Below are 14710 nucleotides of genomic sequence, written 5' to 3' on the forward strand. Positions count from 1 at the left end.
CGTTTTAAAGGACAAATATTAATTTGAAGCACGAAAACACCTACCCATTGAACATAAGTTCTTTCTGCAAACAGATTACATTCTTATGATCGAATTTTTACTTTCAGAAGAGAATACTTCTCTCTTCAACCTACTAGGCTGTCGGCTACATAAAATATATCATTCCCCCTCCAGACTCTGTGACATGAATGACTATTGAACTGCAATTGGCCAAGAACTTATGCAACAAGAAAAAAAAATATTTATATATATATACATATATATATATATATATATATATGAAGTTGAAACCAAAAAGGGATTTTTTTTCAATCCATTGCAAGTCACAATTAAAAATTGCAATTGTAAGAATTATAAACTAAACTTCCCCTTGTTTTAGCTGGGCTCCAAGAGACAGAATCAAATCCTGTAACAGACATTCACAAAGAAATGGTTTAGGAACTGACCTCCATTAGTGGTTGGGACCTCTTCACCCAGACCCCAGTGACCGCTGCAGATCACTTATTGCTTTGTGACATCTGGGTTTGACCGTAAGGTCATAAGGAAGGGGATGATTTTGAGTCACTTGAGTCTCTGAACACATTCAGCTAATTTTCCACCCACGTTTCAGGGGGACACAGGAGTGAAACGATTCACTGGGGGTGTAGAGAAGAGCCGTACTGAAACAAAGGCCGAGAGGCTAAGAACTGGAACCACTCAGTTGCTAATGCTCAGGTATAACATGGGCCAGGATGGACTATATGTGAAGTTATAGGTATCACCACCATCCACATTACATCGTGCTGCTGGGTTAAGATTGTAAATTTAGGTTCCTTCTTTAAGTGTGTTTCCTGAGCACGTGCTATGTGTCAGAACCTCCTATGTCAGTTACTCAGAAGGGGAACTGTCCTCAAGGGTCAGTGAGAATCAGGTGTTTATCATTCATGAGTCATTCGGGTCACACCCTCAATGATTTTTGCCGTATCTACTACTGCCTATACTGATATTTACTCAGTATTTTCTCTTTAGGTGATTTCACTTTCCACTGTTTTAACTTGGCCTCATCTTAAGCAATGACAGCGTGAAAATATATATTTGAAGTGCTTCTCAAGGCTGACCAAACCGGTAGTTAAAATACTAATACATGCTTCGGTGACTATGGGCACACGACGCCCCAGCTTGGGAGTGGCCACCGCCACAACAGCCACCTTGGCTTAGCTCCCAGATCCTCCCACCAATGATTCAGCAACATCAGAGGGGTCAGGCCTGGTGCAGGAGGGGGTTTCTAGTCCTCTGATACTACACTCCCGACAGTGTCTGTTCTGATTGAGGTGAGCCCTCCCTTAACTGTTTTGCTTCCACTAAACACTCAAGGTTTCTGTTTTTGGGGTTTTTAGAGAGTGTACACATTCATCTTAAAACCAAAATAGGGGCGCCTGGGTGGCTCAGTCAGTTAAGCTTCTGATTCTCGATTTCGGCTCAGGTCACCCTAGATCTGAGGGTCATAAGATCATGCCCCTTGTCAGGCTCTGCACTCAGTAGGGAGTCTCCGGGAGGATTCTCTCTCTCCCTCTGCTCCCTCCCCTCCCTCTCTCAAATAAATAAAAAACAAAAAAGCAAAAATGAGAAACCAAAATAAACCCTTCTGCTGCAAAAGGCTATTGCATAGTGGTTAGATACACCGAATCCGTGGTCTAAGAAGTTAAGAGTTTTTCCAAGCTTCAGATCCTCTCTTCTGTAAAATGTACCTAATATTAATAATCCCCAACTCGTGGATTAAATCAGGGGTTTTCAATCTCATTCCTATTAACCTCGTAGGTCAGATAATTCTTTGTTGCAGGCTACTGTTCTCTGCATGGTATGAGATTTAACAGCACCCCAGGCCCCTGGCCACTAGATGCCAGTAGCAGCCCCGACCCTCAGTCTTGGGAATCCAAAATGTCTCTGGACATGCCCTGATATCTTCTGGGGGAAACACTACACCCCTGTGGAGTACGACTGGACTAAACAAATCAACCATGTAAACTTCTCAGCCTTGTATCTGGTACATAGACCTCATACACTATGACCTTACTTATTAAGTGCTTCCTGTATGCTTGGCAGGCTTTTAAGCACTTTAACTGTATTATCTTGTTGGAGCCACACATGACTTGTGAGCTAGGCCCTATTATGATTTCCATTTTACAGATGAGGAAAATAAATGCCAGAGTGGTCAAATTAACTAAAATTCCACAATCGGTGAGTGGCTGAGCCATAATTCTAATGCAGGGAATCTGTCTGCAAAGTTCAAGCTCTCAGCCCTTTGGTTTTCCTACCTTTGGGGAGGAAGAAGTCTCTGGAAAAATAGGCAGCATGGTGACCATCATAATAAGGTTGATTATTTAAAAATTCAATAGCATTCAATAGGTTAAGATTTTCATATGGAGAAATTATATTCCAGTGAATGAGACTGAGAAGTATACAAGATACCTGATAGGAAATTCAAATACAGATTATCTGCAATTAAATGTTTATATGCCAGTGGTTTGTGTACACACACACACACACACACACTTTTCTCAGGATGGTTAGAAAAATCTCAGCTTTCCCCAAACTGATATACATTTAAAAATTTAGAACTTCTATGTCAAATAAAGAAATGTGCATCATGCAAGAACTGGTATGCTGGCGGGGCGGGGGGTGGTTAGGGAAACCAGGAACTATGCAGAAATGCAGTGTTGGAGTAATCAGGCTGGGACAATATGGTGGCCTAAAAGAAGGATGATGACAGGGCACCTGGATGGCTCATTCGGTTAATCGTCTGCCTCTTGATTTTGGCTCAGGTCATGAGCTCAGAGTTGTGAGATCAAGCCCAAAGGGGCTCTGGGCTGGGTGTGGAGCCTGCTTTGGCTTCTCTCTCTCCCTCTACCCCTCCTTCTCTCTCCCTCTCTAAAAAAATAAATAATCAATAAAACAAAATAGGAATGATGACCAAGGGATGGGGAGCACCTGCTGCACTCCCTGTGGGTTACTGAACCCAGGCAGCCAATAGACCTTGTAGGCATTGACACAGACAGACTGGGATCCATGTGTCAAGGCTGGTATAAAAGCACTTGGGAAAGCCCACTCAGTTACTGTGGGAGCTGGACAGCTAATTCTCCTACCTGTCCTTCTTCTTACCGGAAGTGAAAAAGAAATACTTTGTGGCAATAAATGCCCCCAGAAAATGATGTGTATATGTATATGTATGTGTATGTGTATGTGTATATGTAGATACACACGTGTTGTTGCCCCTGACAAACAAAAATTCATGCACAAAGGTGAAAATAATACAAACAGAATAAGCAGATATAAACATAGGATTTTGATATGGAATATGTACACACAAGAGAGAAAGTGAAACAGAGTCTAAGAATAACGACTGGGAAAGATACCGGTTATTTCCTTCCTTTAAAGTTTTAGAATCCAGGCTAACGTTGAATTAATAACTTTGTCATTGTTGAACACAGAAAAATGGGAGCTTTTCTCCATTTGACTGAAAATCTTTGCATTTCTACCAGTCTGAAATAGAAACTTGCAATTAAATCAATTAAGCAATGAAAATCAAATATTCCATTAAAATCTAATTTTCCTCATATCTGATTGGTTGTAACTCAACTGAGTTGGAAACAGATGAGAGAGGCAAAATGATTCGAAGTCTGAGACATGGAGACAGGAGAAAGGGAACATTTTAAATATGTTCATATAAAATTGAATAAGGGCATTTTATTTTCCTTCTGCTCGTGTAAGTTTAGCCATTAGGGGTTCCCCAAACATAGGATTTCAGAACCTATTCTGCAGATTGAAATGTGAGTAACAAGATGCCTTTCTTTTCTGTCCTCTTGTTGCAAACATGTCCTTGAAGTTTTTTTTTTCTCTTAAGGAATTTGAAAAGGCTAGTCCACACTCCATTCAGAAGGTGCTGTGTGTCTTTGTGCACTCTAGCGGGCCTCGAATGTAGGTGCTCTAACCAACAGATTGGGATCGGCCATGTTTGCTAATTCCAGGAGTTACTGTTACCCAACAGGTCAAGGAGGGATTTATCCCTCCTCGTAGCAAAATGGAGGCGCTTTCTCTTGGAGACGTTGGAAAAGAATAAGCCCACTGACTTAAACATTCTTTTGCTCCTCTGTCTTTAGAGGTGAAGACACAAGCTGGCTACTTTTATCTCGGCCATCACTCCAGGGAAGGAAGGCCAACTATCAAAGGATGGAACAGAGAATGACTCCATTAGTTATCTAAAAACAAAGTTAGTGGGGAGAAGACAATAATTTTCCGGTAAGATGCCTTCCCAAGGTTTGACAGACAGCAGGATGGCCTCCTGAGTCTGAATTAAATGTAATATATTGAATGTGAATTTTAAAAATAGAATATGTAAATAGGCAAAAGAAAAGAAGAAGAGAATGAACCACAGTGTGCTTCAAATTTTAGATACTATGGTGCTGTTTGGTCAGTATTTCTTAGAAAGGCTTTTCTTAAAAATTCACTCGTCAGTCATTTTTAAGGCCTGAACTGTTGGGGGCTTTCCAGAGGGCTGCCATAGGGAGCCCCAAGTGATGTGAATCTGAGAAAGGGTAGAGAGAGCCACAGAACCTTTTCCAAGTGTCACTTAGAATGTGTGTGTATGTGTGTGCACGTGTGTGTGTGTACGTGTGTGTGCATGCGCAGGTGCACCCCTGTGTCTATGTGCTGAGGGAAAAAGGGAAGGATTCAATTCATTGGACACCCATTAGTTTCCACAAAAATGAGTGATGGGAAATTTGTGTTTTTAATCCTTAAGTTTAAAAAAATAATAATTTATAAGGATTTTCTTTGCTTTGCTACTCACACTCCCCCCGCCAAGCATCTGTCTCCTCTGAGCAGTTGGAACAGGTTGGAGGAGGAGGAGGAGAAACAGAACAAGATAGAAGTTCTTTGAAAATAAACAACTGCTTCTGAGTTTCTTATCTCTGCCACCCTCTCAACCCAATCCGTTTTGTGGTGATAGAGATAGTGATTAGGAACATGGGCCCTGGAGCCAGGCCGCCTGGTTCTGAATCCCAGCTGCTCTGTTTACCAGCTTAGTGACCTTGGGCAAATTACTGCTCTATGCCTCAGTTTTCTGAAAGGCAAAATGCAAAAAATAAAAATAAAACTGTATACACGTTCTAGGGTCGTTATGGGAGTTAAAAGCATTCTAAGTGCCTCTCGGTAGCTGAGTATTCATGGCCCTACATACACCTGTCAATGCTATAGCCACCCTGATAACAATACTGCAACCCCCAGTCTCTTTTGCCACTGGATTCATTTGAAAACTGTGTGGTGAGGTCGCTGACTCCAAGCATCTGACCAGAACAACTGTCAGAAAACTAATGGGAAATAATCATCGCTCCTTTTAAAAACACATATGCTCCAGTCTTTTGAAGGAGCTTGACTCGGTGAACATGTTTTATGTTCAGAGTATAACACATCCAGCTACTGAGTCAAGGAATGGTGACCTTCCTTACTACAATGTAGCCATTCTCGATGCAGGTCCAAAACGGTGTCATTCTGTTTTAGAACAGAGGCAAATAACAATGTATTGTCCAAGAAGTCAGAAGGCGGTACCGCAGAGGTAAGTGAGGCAGTGGATATTGCTCTGGTGGTAATTCTGAACCAAAAATTAAATTATGTCTGGGGAAAGCCCATCTGTTCCTTTGAGTAATTCCCAGGAGCTGTTCTGATGAGAAGGAAACCCTGTCTGAGGAACCCATGCCCCTGTGTACCACGCTGTTGCCAGATCTGAAGAGGATCCTTCCATTCTGACAGCGGGAGACCCCATCTTGCCCTCCTCCTCCCCTTCTGAGGGAGACAGTTGGGCTCTGTCCAGCCTGTCCTGCCCACCTGGAATCTTCCAGGCCTTTGGGTCACAATACTGCTTTAGAAAAGTCTGTGTGAAGGAGAGGGCTCTGGTATTTAACTCCATCCATCAATGTCAACCCCTCTTTCCCCTCTACCCCAACAGCTTGGTACATTTACCTAAAAGCTGAATAGCCTAAATGGATGGATTTTGTGCTGGTCTCATTAGAAAGGGAAATTAGCCAGGCACCGTTCAGCTGTGCAGAAGGCATGCTGATCCTGAAAGCTTATTCCAACCCCCGCCCCCAATCTTTTCTTCATCACATATGATGTCCATGATCCCTTTAACATTTCTTAAAGCTTTCATTATCTACCACTTCAGCTCACAATGAACACAGAGATCCTGGTTCCCATCTCCTCTCATTGCCTCGCAGAAAACTGGACACAGACCTGGGGCCTATGTGAGGGTCAATGAGCTCAACGTGCTTTCACGCTCTTCTACACCTGTTCATATATTGAGAGTCTGCTTTTGAAAATCAGGATTATTGACTGACATGGTGCCCGATGTTTCGGTTCCTGCTTGCCCCTTCAGCCCCAAGCACACCACTCTCCTCCAGCCCTGTATTCCTGCCACACCAGCCTGCTATCAGTTATTTGGAGACCCTGGGCTCCCTGATCCCCAGGCCAGGGCTCATACTATTTTGTATGTCTGCTCTTCACATAGTTCAATCTCCATTGTTTTGTTTTCAGCTCATGACTCACCTCCTTGGAGGAATCTCCGATGCCATCAAATGTGATCAGTCCTTGGATATGTGTTCCCTAAAATCATGTTTCTATTGCTCAAAGCATTTCTCCTCAGCTTGTTTTGATATTTTTATTTGTTGCTTTTTTGATTAATGTCACTACTAGAATGTAATTCTGGTCCGTGGAACAGGAACCCATATCTCTCTCTTTCATTCATTTATTCACTCACTCATTCAGTAACTTACCATTGCACACCAGCATCTGTTGTACTGTTTGGCAACTAGCCCGTATTTACTAGATAGTCAGCAAATGAATATCAGGACACCACAAGGAGCTATGGTATTAGGGCGTTTAAATTTATAATTATCCTATTTCTCTGTCAGTTTTGATCTCCCTAAAGGCAGTACCAGAAGAAATCTCAGTCCTATGTACAATAGACATTAATGGAACATGCAGGTCATCTTAGATGCCTAAAGCAGCGAACTCCACCACCACGAATAGGACTGCAAGGCTAGGAGGCCAATGGGTTCTGTACAGTATTCACATGCACCCCCTCGCCCTTATTTCATGAGGGATAAAGAGATAAGAGTCTGCTTTTGGTTCTTCATAATCTCAGTGGCATTCAGTTTTAGCTAAATAGGGTGGATTTCTAACCAGTGTTTTTTTTTTTCTTAAATTTTTGTTTTTAATTCCAGTTACTTAACATACAGTGTTATATGAGCTTCAGATATACAAGGTAGTGATGTAACACTTCCGTACATGGTCTGGTGCTCATGGCAAGTGCGCTCCTTCATCCCCATCACTTAGCTCACCCATCTCCCCAACCCACCTCCACTCTGGTGGCCATCAGTTTGTCCGCTGTAATCAACAATCAGTGCCTTGTCTAACCAGGGCTTTCTAACGAGAGACTGATAGGAGAGGCTCTGGAGAATCACATAAAAATTAAGTGAAGGAATTATAATTCTTCAAAATAATTTTAAGTGTGACCATTGAAATTTCTTGTTGAATTAAAAAAAAAAAATACTGTTTGGCTATGCCCAATGTATATTTCAGTCTATCTGCTGCTTGCTCTTTAGGACTTCATCTTGTTCTGATTAATCACACAGCTATCCCAAGCTGTTTGGTGCAGGTGGACCAAGGATTTTGTCACCTTGCCTGGCATGTTATTTACGATAGCTTTCCACTAAAAATGACCTAGAGATACATTCTAGGGCACTTGAGAATTTGAATCAGTAAGTAATAAACTAACGTAATTTATTGCAAGTACTATATCGTGCTTTTTTCCCCCCAGAAAACGCCCAACATAGCATTTCAGTGAATGAACAATCAGATAGCAATCACCATGGAGCTGGTGTGGACTTTGCTTCAAGAAGCTTTACCCCAACCTCCTATTTCCTTACCAATGGCCTAGAGGTCAAAACCCCCTTAGGAGGCCTCACTTTTAAACCAGCTCCCCAGAGGTTGCGATTAATAGTTCTGATAAAGAACAAGCTGGGGACCTTTCATATTTCATAGAAATAAACATTTTTCCTTTCAAAGAAGGTACACAATAGAGTTAGTTTGTGTAACCATTACCTTGTACAAAATTAGTAACCAGCTTTGGTGAATTAGAGAGAGAAAGAGAGAAACAGAGATGGACAGACAGATAGATAGATGAACTAATCTGTAAGCTTACATTTTATGTGTTAATTTAGATATTATTTATATCTATAGCTCCCCAGAGAGAGATTTCATTCTTACAGGCAGATAAAATAATCTGTAAACTTATGTTCTGCTTATGGATTCATTTATTAGTTTATTATAAAAGATATATATTTATACATATGTTTATTGCTTACAGATAGGTTAGACAGATAGATAGATAAAATTGTCCATAACTTTATAATTTGCTTACTTCTTGGGTATTTATTAGATTTTTCTCATGGGAATAGGAGCAGACTGAGAGCAGAAATCTTGTGTTTCTTGCTCACATGTCATTCCCAGGGCCTGGGAAAGTGCCTGGCACATAGTAAACACGATTTGCTGAATTACTAAGCACTCTACACTCTACAGCACGTAAATGCCAATGCACTACTATACAAGGAGTAACCCACCCAACCATTTATACCTCATGGATGGCTCAAGGGATTTTTTTTTTTTTTTAAATACCCAACAAAGTCCCTTAGAAGACAGGAAGAGAGAACATACTGGAAACACAAGGAGGCTGCTTAGCTGTATTATGGTCCTTCTGTTCGAAAGAATATTATGCAGCCCCCCCTTTTTTTTTTAAGATTTTATTTATTTATTTGACAGATAGAGATCACAAGTAGGCAGACAGGCAGGCAGAGATAGAGGAGGAAGCAGGCTCCCTGCTGAGCAGAGAGCCCAATGCGGGGCTCTATCCCAGAACCCTGAGATCATGACCCGAGCCGAAGGCAGAGGCTTAACCCACTGAGCCACCCAGATGCCCCCTCGAGGGATTTTTATAGGCAATTTTGATCATGCTTTATCTTTGCTCTCCATGGTGACAGTGACTTTAGACTCTTCCCTCAAATAGGGCAACTCCACTATATCAGAAGGTTCTTCACTGTGTAGAAATCACTAGCATCACAGGGATGCCCTTGTTTGACGTGATGTTTCGAGTACTGTCACTGTGTCCAAGATTGGCCCCTCTACAGAAACAGGCTACACTTCGGCGTGGGGCTACTAACAAGTGTTTGCACACAAGCAGGGGTGTGTCAATCTTTGTGCATAATGAGGTTACCCTTTCTCCCTCCCCAAAATGGTTATAGCCATACACGACCATCGCTTAACCAAAATAGAAAGCACTTTCTGACTCCATGGCGGAACAAGAGTATTTATACGATATTCTAATTCTGCAAGGCAAGAGTTGTGAGAGACTCTGGCAATAATGTAAATCAAAGCCGAGGGAATCCAGCACCATAATAAAATCGATGCTGGGTGCAATATGCTTCCGGAGAAGAGCAAACCAGCAGTGTGCACCATTGCCTGTCACTTGTAGCTAGGTACTTACACTGCGCCATATGCTGGTTTCTTTAAGTAACCCATTACACAGAAATTAAATATCTTGTGACAGATTGTTTTGACAGTGGAAAAAAAAGAAAGCGGGAGAGAGTGGGAGAGATTTAATTTTTTTTAAAAATGCATTTGACTGAAGGCAAAACGTTAGGTAGATGTTAATTTAACAGATGTCTAGTTTTGCATCATCAGCCTGAAACGGGCAATTTCTGGCAAGTCTTCTCACCACATCGCAACACAAAATCCTCTCAATTCCACATGGATATGCCTTTCACAACCTTCCAAGTGAGCCATTTTCATTCAAAGGAAAATGCCTGAAATTACTCAGGGAAGATGCTAACACCTGGCAATAGTTTTGAAGGAGGAGTCCATGAATGCACCGAGGTATAATGGAACAAAAGTCAGCTCCAAGCAACTTTTTAGTGGAATAAGAAAGCAGGAAGAAATGTATTCACACTGCAAAAACAGCTAACACATCACAAAGTTACTGTGTATGGGAAAATAATCCCCGCCCCCAAACTGGTAACTGGTAACTAGTTCTTTTTGCAAATATATGACACATACACTTCAAATCTAATTTTCCGTTATCGTGAGGGTGCCTGAAAAAGAAAGTCCTTTTTTGAAAAAAGATGCTTCGAGACAGAATTGTTCCTAGAATGCATCTTGGCAAAAAGCCGTAGCCCTTCAGGTATATATATAAATATATATTATATGTCAAGTATATATAGATAAATACTTAAGAGTTATACGAATACCTAATTTATATATAAGTGCATGAAAGTTAACTTAGGCAGCAGTTCATCCGTTGACATAATGCTAAATTTGGTATTCAGTAGATATTTAATTAAACTTAATTTGGATTTTGTCATTTTACTTTCATTTTGGAGCTAATACACTTGAGTTTTAGGCCACAGACATCTTCATAAGCTTTGTAAAGTTCAAGTGTACTAGACACAATGCTCATGACTCATAGGGGAAATATCCTATGTAAAGTAAAACAAAGCTTATAGATTTTGAATTGGTGTTATCCTCAGTCTTTTCACACCAAAAGATAGGTTGATACTCATTCCTTGGTAGAATCCATAAGGTTATTCTAGTATGATCGGCTCAATTCAAATACCACTATACACACGGGCCCTTGCACAGTTCCCGTTGTGATAAATATTTCTAGAAAGGAGAGTGGAAGGCATAAAAGGAGGGAGGGAGAGAGTAAGGAAGAGGAGAATTCCACTACAAAGGATTAAGAATTTATTTTTGCAGTTCAAAGGCGGCTCTACAATTCTGCAGGATTATTAATTAGCACTCCTTACTTTAATAGCAAAGAACATTTTACAACCGATGTAATAAAACATTTCACTCTCAATAAACTGCAAATTCTATTGCTCCTCCCTACCCAATGCACAGATATGTTGAACAATTGAAAATACATTAGAGAGCTTGTGTGTGTGAGTGTGAGAGTGTGAGAGAGACCATTTGATTCAGCATTTTTATTTTTAGGTATTTAAAGTAAATGGTCTATGTCTTGTTTTCTGACAGAATATGGCAAAAGGCCATTTTTAAGGGCTGAGAGAGATTAATGATATGATGGCAGCCTTTGGAGAATGAAACAAAATTGGGCTGGTCTCCAAACAATTTAATACAGGAGGTGTGTGCTTATATGTGTGCACATGTGCGTGCATGTGTGCCTCTGGGACACGTAATAAATACTGAGTTAGAGAACACCGTCCCCAGGTAATTCTATTTTACTTTGTAAACATCACAACCATGGGAAATGAGGAAAATTAGCCCTGCACATTCAAAGGGGCTAACATGCATATTGGAAAAAAAATTACCAAAAAGGAGGTAGACAGTTTCCACCAACATGCATTTCCTCTCATGAGAGCTGTACCAAGTCAAGGACATGATCTGAAATTGAAAAAATTGGTAGGAAAAAAAATTTAAACCACTATAGGACTGCAAAAAGAATAAGAAAAAAACCTGTCAACACAAAAGATTCCTTTCTCACTCTCTGAAATTCTAATCCAGTAATCATGTCTGCCTTCTAAAGCACCTTTCATCTGACTATCTCCGAGCCCTTTATGGTATTAAACACTCACCGAATCCCTGAGGTGGGTAAAATTATTCTAGTCATTTTACAAATGTATCTTTTCTCTCAAACCTCTCATCCAGGGGAGTGATAAGTCTGGGAATAAAAATCAGGAATCGATGAATGACCAGAGTCCTTATTCCTTTAACCTGTTTTATAATTACTTAGGGGAAAATTCTGTGATTTGCTCTGGGAAAGTGCCCTGATGAATTGAATGTAAGTTTTTGATTTGGTGTAAATTATCTTAATATATGCTAATGTATTCTTGCTCCTATCCTTGTCTCCACCTTTCCCCTCATCCCTTTAATTGGAAGGATTGAAGAATATGTTGGGATATGATAAAACAGAGAAATAGAAGTAATTAAAAGTGTAAAGAGAAAACGAGTTTAGTGCACATTTCCACATCTTTGGGTCTTAGGGAATGCTATAAGAAACTACAATCAGTTAGCCATGTGACCTTGAACTAGGCATATAACCTCTCCAGGTCTCAGTTTACACACCTGTAAAGAGAAGGTTAAATTATATAAATTTTGAAGTCCCTGATTGCTCTACAATTTATTGTGTGGCTCCACATTCATAGCCAACATGGTTTAAGTACTTTGGCATGAATCTTTACAATAAAAAAGAAAAATAAATCTAAGATAAGTATTTCAAAATATTTCCAAAAATTACATGTGGCTGAGAAGCATTTATATTATCAAAACCATTCTTCCTCCTTATGCCACTGCCTCTCACAGATCCTGAAGAGCAAATACTCCAATTTGGAGCCCACCGCCAGACAGATGCCGGTCTACCAAAATAAGTGGATCTCAAGGATAAGTCCCGTTCAGATGACCCCGTGCTTTGGACTGACACGAGACGAATGTATCAAGTGCAGTTGATGTGACTGCCTCTTTGAAGGTGAGATAAGTGGAGCCTCTATACCCAGATTACCCAGGAGAGGAGGCCAGCATGATGATTGAGGTGTCAATTATGGGGAAGGGGATAGAAATATGGCCTAAGGGTGTTAAGTTGTAAATTACCACACTGGAGTTGACAGAGAGATTAGTACAGTCTTTGAGTGTGGAAGAAAGCCAAGGGACCATGGAATATCAGATGCTTAGTTGTCATTACTTCTGCCTCCAAAAGCGACCCCTCCCTTTTTAAACTGGAGTCCTTGCCAACACCTCTCTGGAGGACACCTTAATCATGAGACTATCAAATGTAGGCACCCATTCATGATCAATCCTACCCGTTCCTTCCTAATTTAGGCTTACATCTCAGAGAATATTTACCTTCTGTGCAACCTTCTGTCACTTAACTGTTCAGTTCAGCAGTTAGCAAAGACTTAGTGTTAGTCATCTAGGGGAGCTCTGAGCTAACAGAGGCACCAGGATCCATTTCTTGAATAAAGATTTCCTTTTAGGTCAGGGATTGAAACTTTAGCAGTATAAAGTTCACACTGGACGGTTCCTGGGCAGATCATGATATTTAGAGGAGATAATTCCAGAAGACACACAATAGAAGAATTTAAAAAGCCAGGCAGTAGGTTCTGAATTAAAAAAAAAAAAAATAGAGAACATTCAGGTCTAGCTCTACAGCAAGTGACATGAATCACTTAGCCCCATGTGTTCTCCATCAGGTAGTCCGTACTACATGCTGATGAAGCCAAAAAGATGCTGGAAGAGCAATAATAGGGTTTAGGTCTCTGTTTCCCCACTTTCTTACCTATGTATTTGAGTAAGCTACTGAATTTCTTATGGTCTTATACTGCTCATCTGTAAAATGCTGATAACACTTGCTAACTCATGGAATTGTTCTGAACATTGAATGAACAACTTCATATTTGATATCAAGTAACTTTTTTCTAAAGCTTATATCATTGCAAATAATTATTATTATACTTGGAGATGCATCCTACATGACAGTACCAAGTTGTTCACTACCAAGACTATTGGTGGTGTTGGCATGTATGACCTATAAAGACTACAAGTGTGGTCATAATTTACACATGGGGGGTACAAAAGGGATGTCCAGCAGATACAATTAAGATTATTGTACCCAAACCAGGAAGATAAAATACAGTCTTAATGAAGGGTATTTATAGAGGGATTTTTAAAGATTCACAAATTTTGGATGCATCCATAAAAGTAGAAAACCATAAATAATATGTGAAAGTATGAATCAGATTTTAGTGTAAGTGGTTTTTGTTAATGCCCTTTTATTGTATTTGACATATAACACATCATTGGAAAATCATATGTTTTTGAAGATGTAAAAATTAACTATGGTTGTTTTCTTTATCTGGGTAGAAGAGCAATTAACTCTTTTAGGAAATTTGTTTATCCAACAAGACCATGTTTTCAATGTTGGACTTTCATGGTATACCAAGTGCTTGAATGATATCATTTGAGAGAAGGGGATCTTTGATCTGACCTCATAAGTCTACTTTTCAGTGGCCATTTTCAAAGATTATCAAGAAGACCAAATTGTTTGAATGAAGTTATAGAAGAAAATGAAACACACATAAAAGTATATGTTAAACACTTACTTGCTGAAGATCATGGCTGGCAGTGTCATCTATGTCATCTCATGTAAGCTTTAGGACAACCTAAGAATCAGGCACTATCTTCAGTTAATGAAGACACTTACACTATAGACAGAGACAGTAAATAACCACGCTGCCAAGCCTCAGATCAAACCCAGGTTTCTTAGGATGCAAATCCGTGCTCTTCACACATGTCAACTGTCCCAACCAGCTTAATTGTTAAAGTCCATCAGCAAAAGTTAGAAAATATCTCCAATAACTTGCAAGGGGCACTGAATAAAGACTATATTATTCTTGGTTATGACAGACTAGATATTTAGATGTTACTATATTGAAGGACAGAACTTTATAAAATATGCTTTTAAATACACCTTAAATTATTTGAATAAATGTTAATTTTATCACCTGATTACATGTACATTCCTTCATACCACATTTGGCTGCCTGAATTATATTTTATGCTGCATATTTATTATGTTTTTTAAATTTTATATCTCCCTCTCTAATATCTGCTTCAGGAG

At 39.9% G+C, this 14710-nt stretch overlaps 1 protein-coding gene and 1 long non-coding RNA gene across 4 annotated transcripts in view; one reads left to right on the forward strand and one right to left on the reverse strand.

The window, feature by feature from the left end:
* TENM2 (teneurin transmembrane protein 2) overlaps window positions 1–14710 on the reverse strand; it is a 1882184-nt gene that overhangs the window by 675906 nt on the left and 1191568 nt on the right. The window lies entirely within an intron of this gene.
* On the forward strand, window positions 616–12556 carry LOC309861319. The gene is made up of 4 exons (XR_014309867.1): window positions 616–714; window positions 1009–1310; window positions 4137–4275; window positions 12400–12556. It is a non-coding gene; the product is annotated as an uncharacterized lncRNA (long non-coding RNA).

The sequence above is a fragment of the Mustela nivalis genome (assembly GCF_964662115.1).
Source record: "Mustela nivalis genome assembly, chromosome: 3".
NCBI lineage: Eukaryota > Metazoa > Chordata > Mammalia > Carnivora > Mustelidae > Mustela > Mustela nivalis.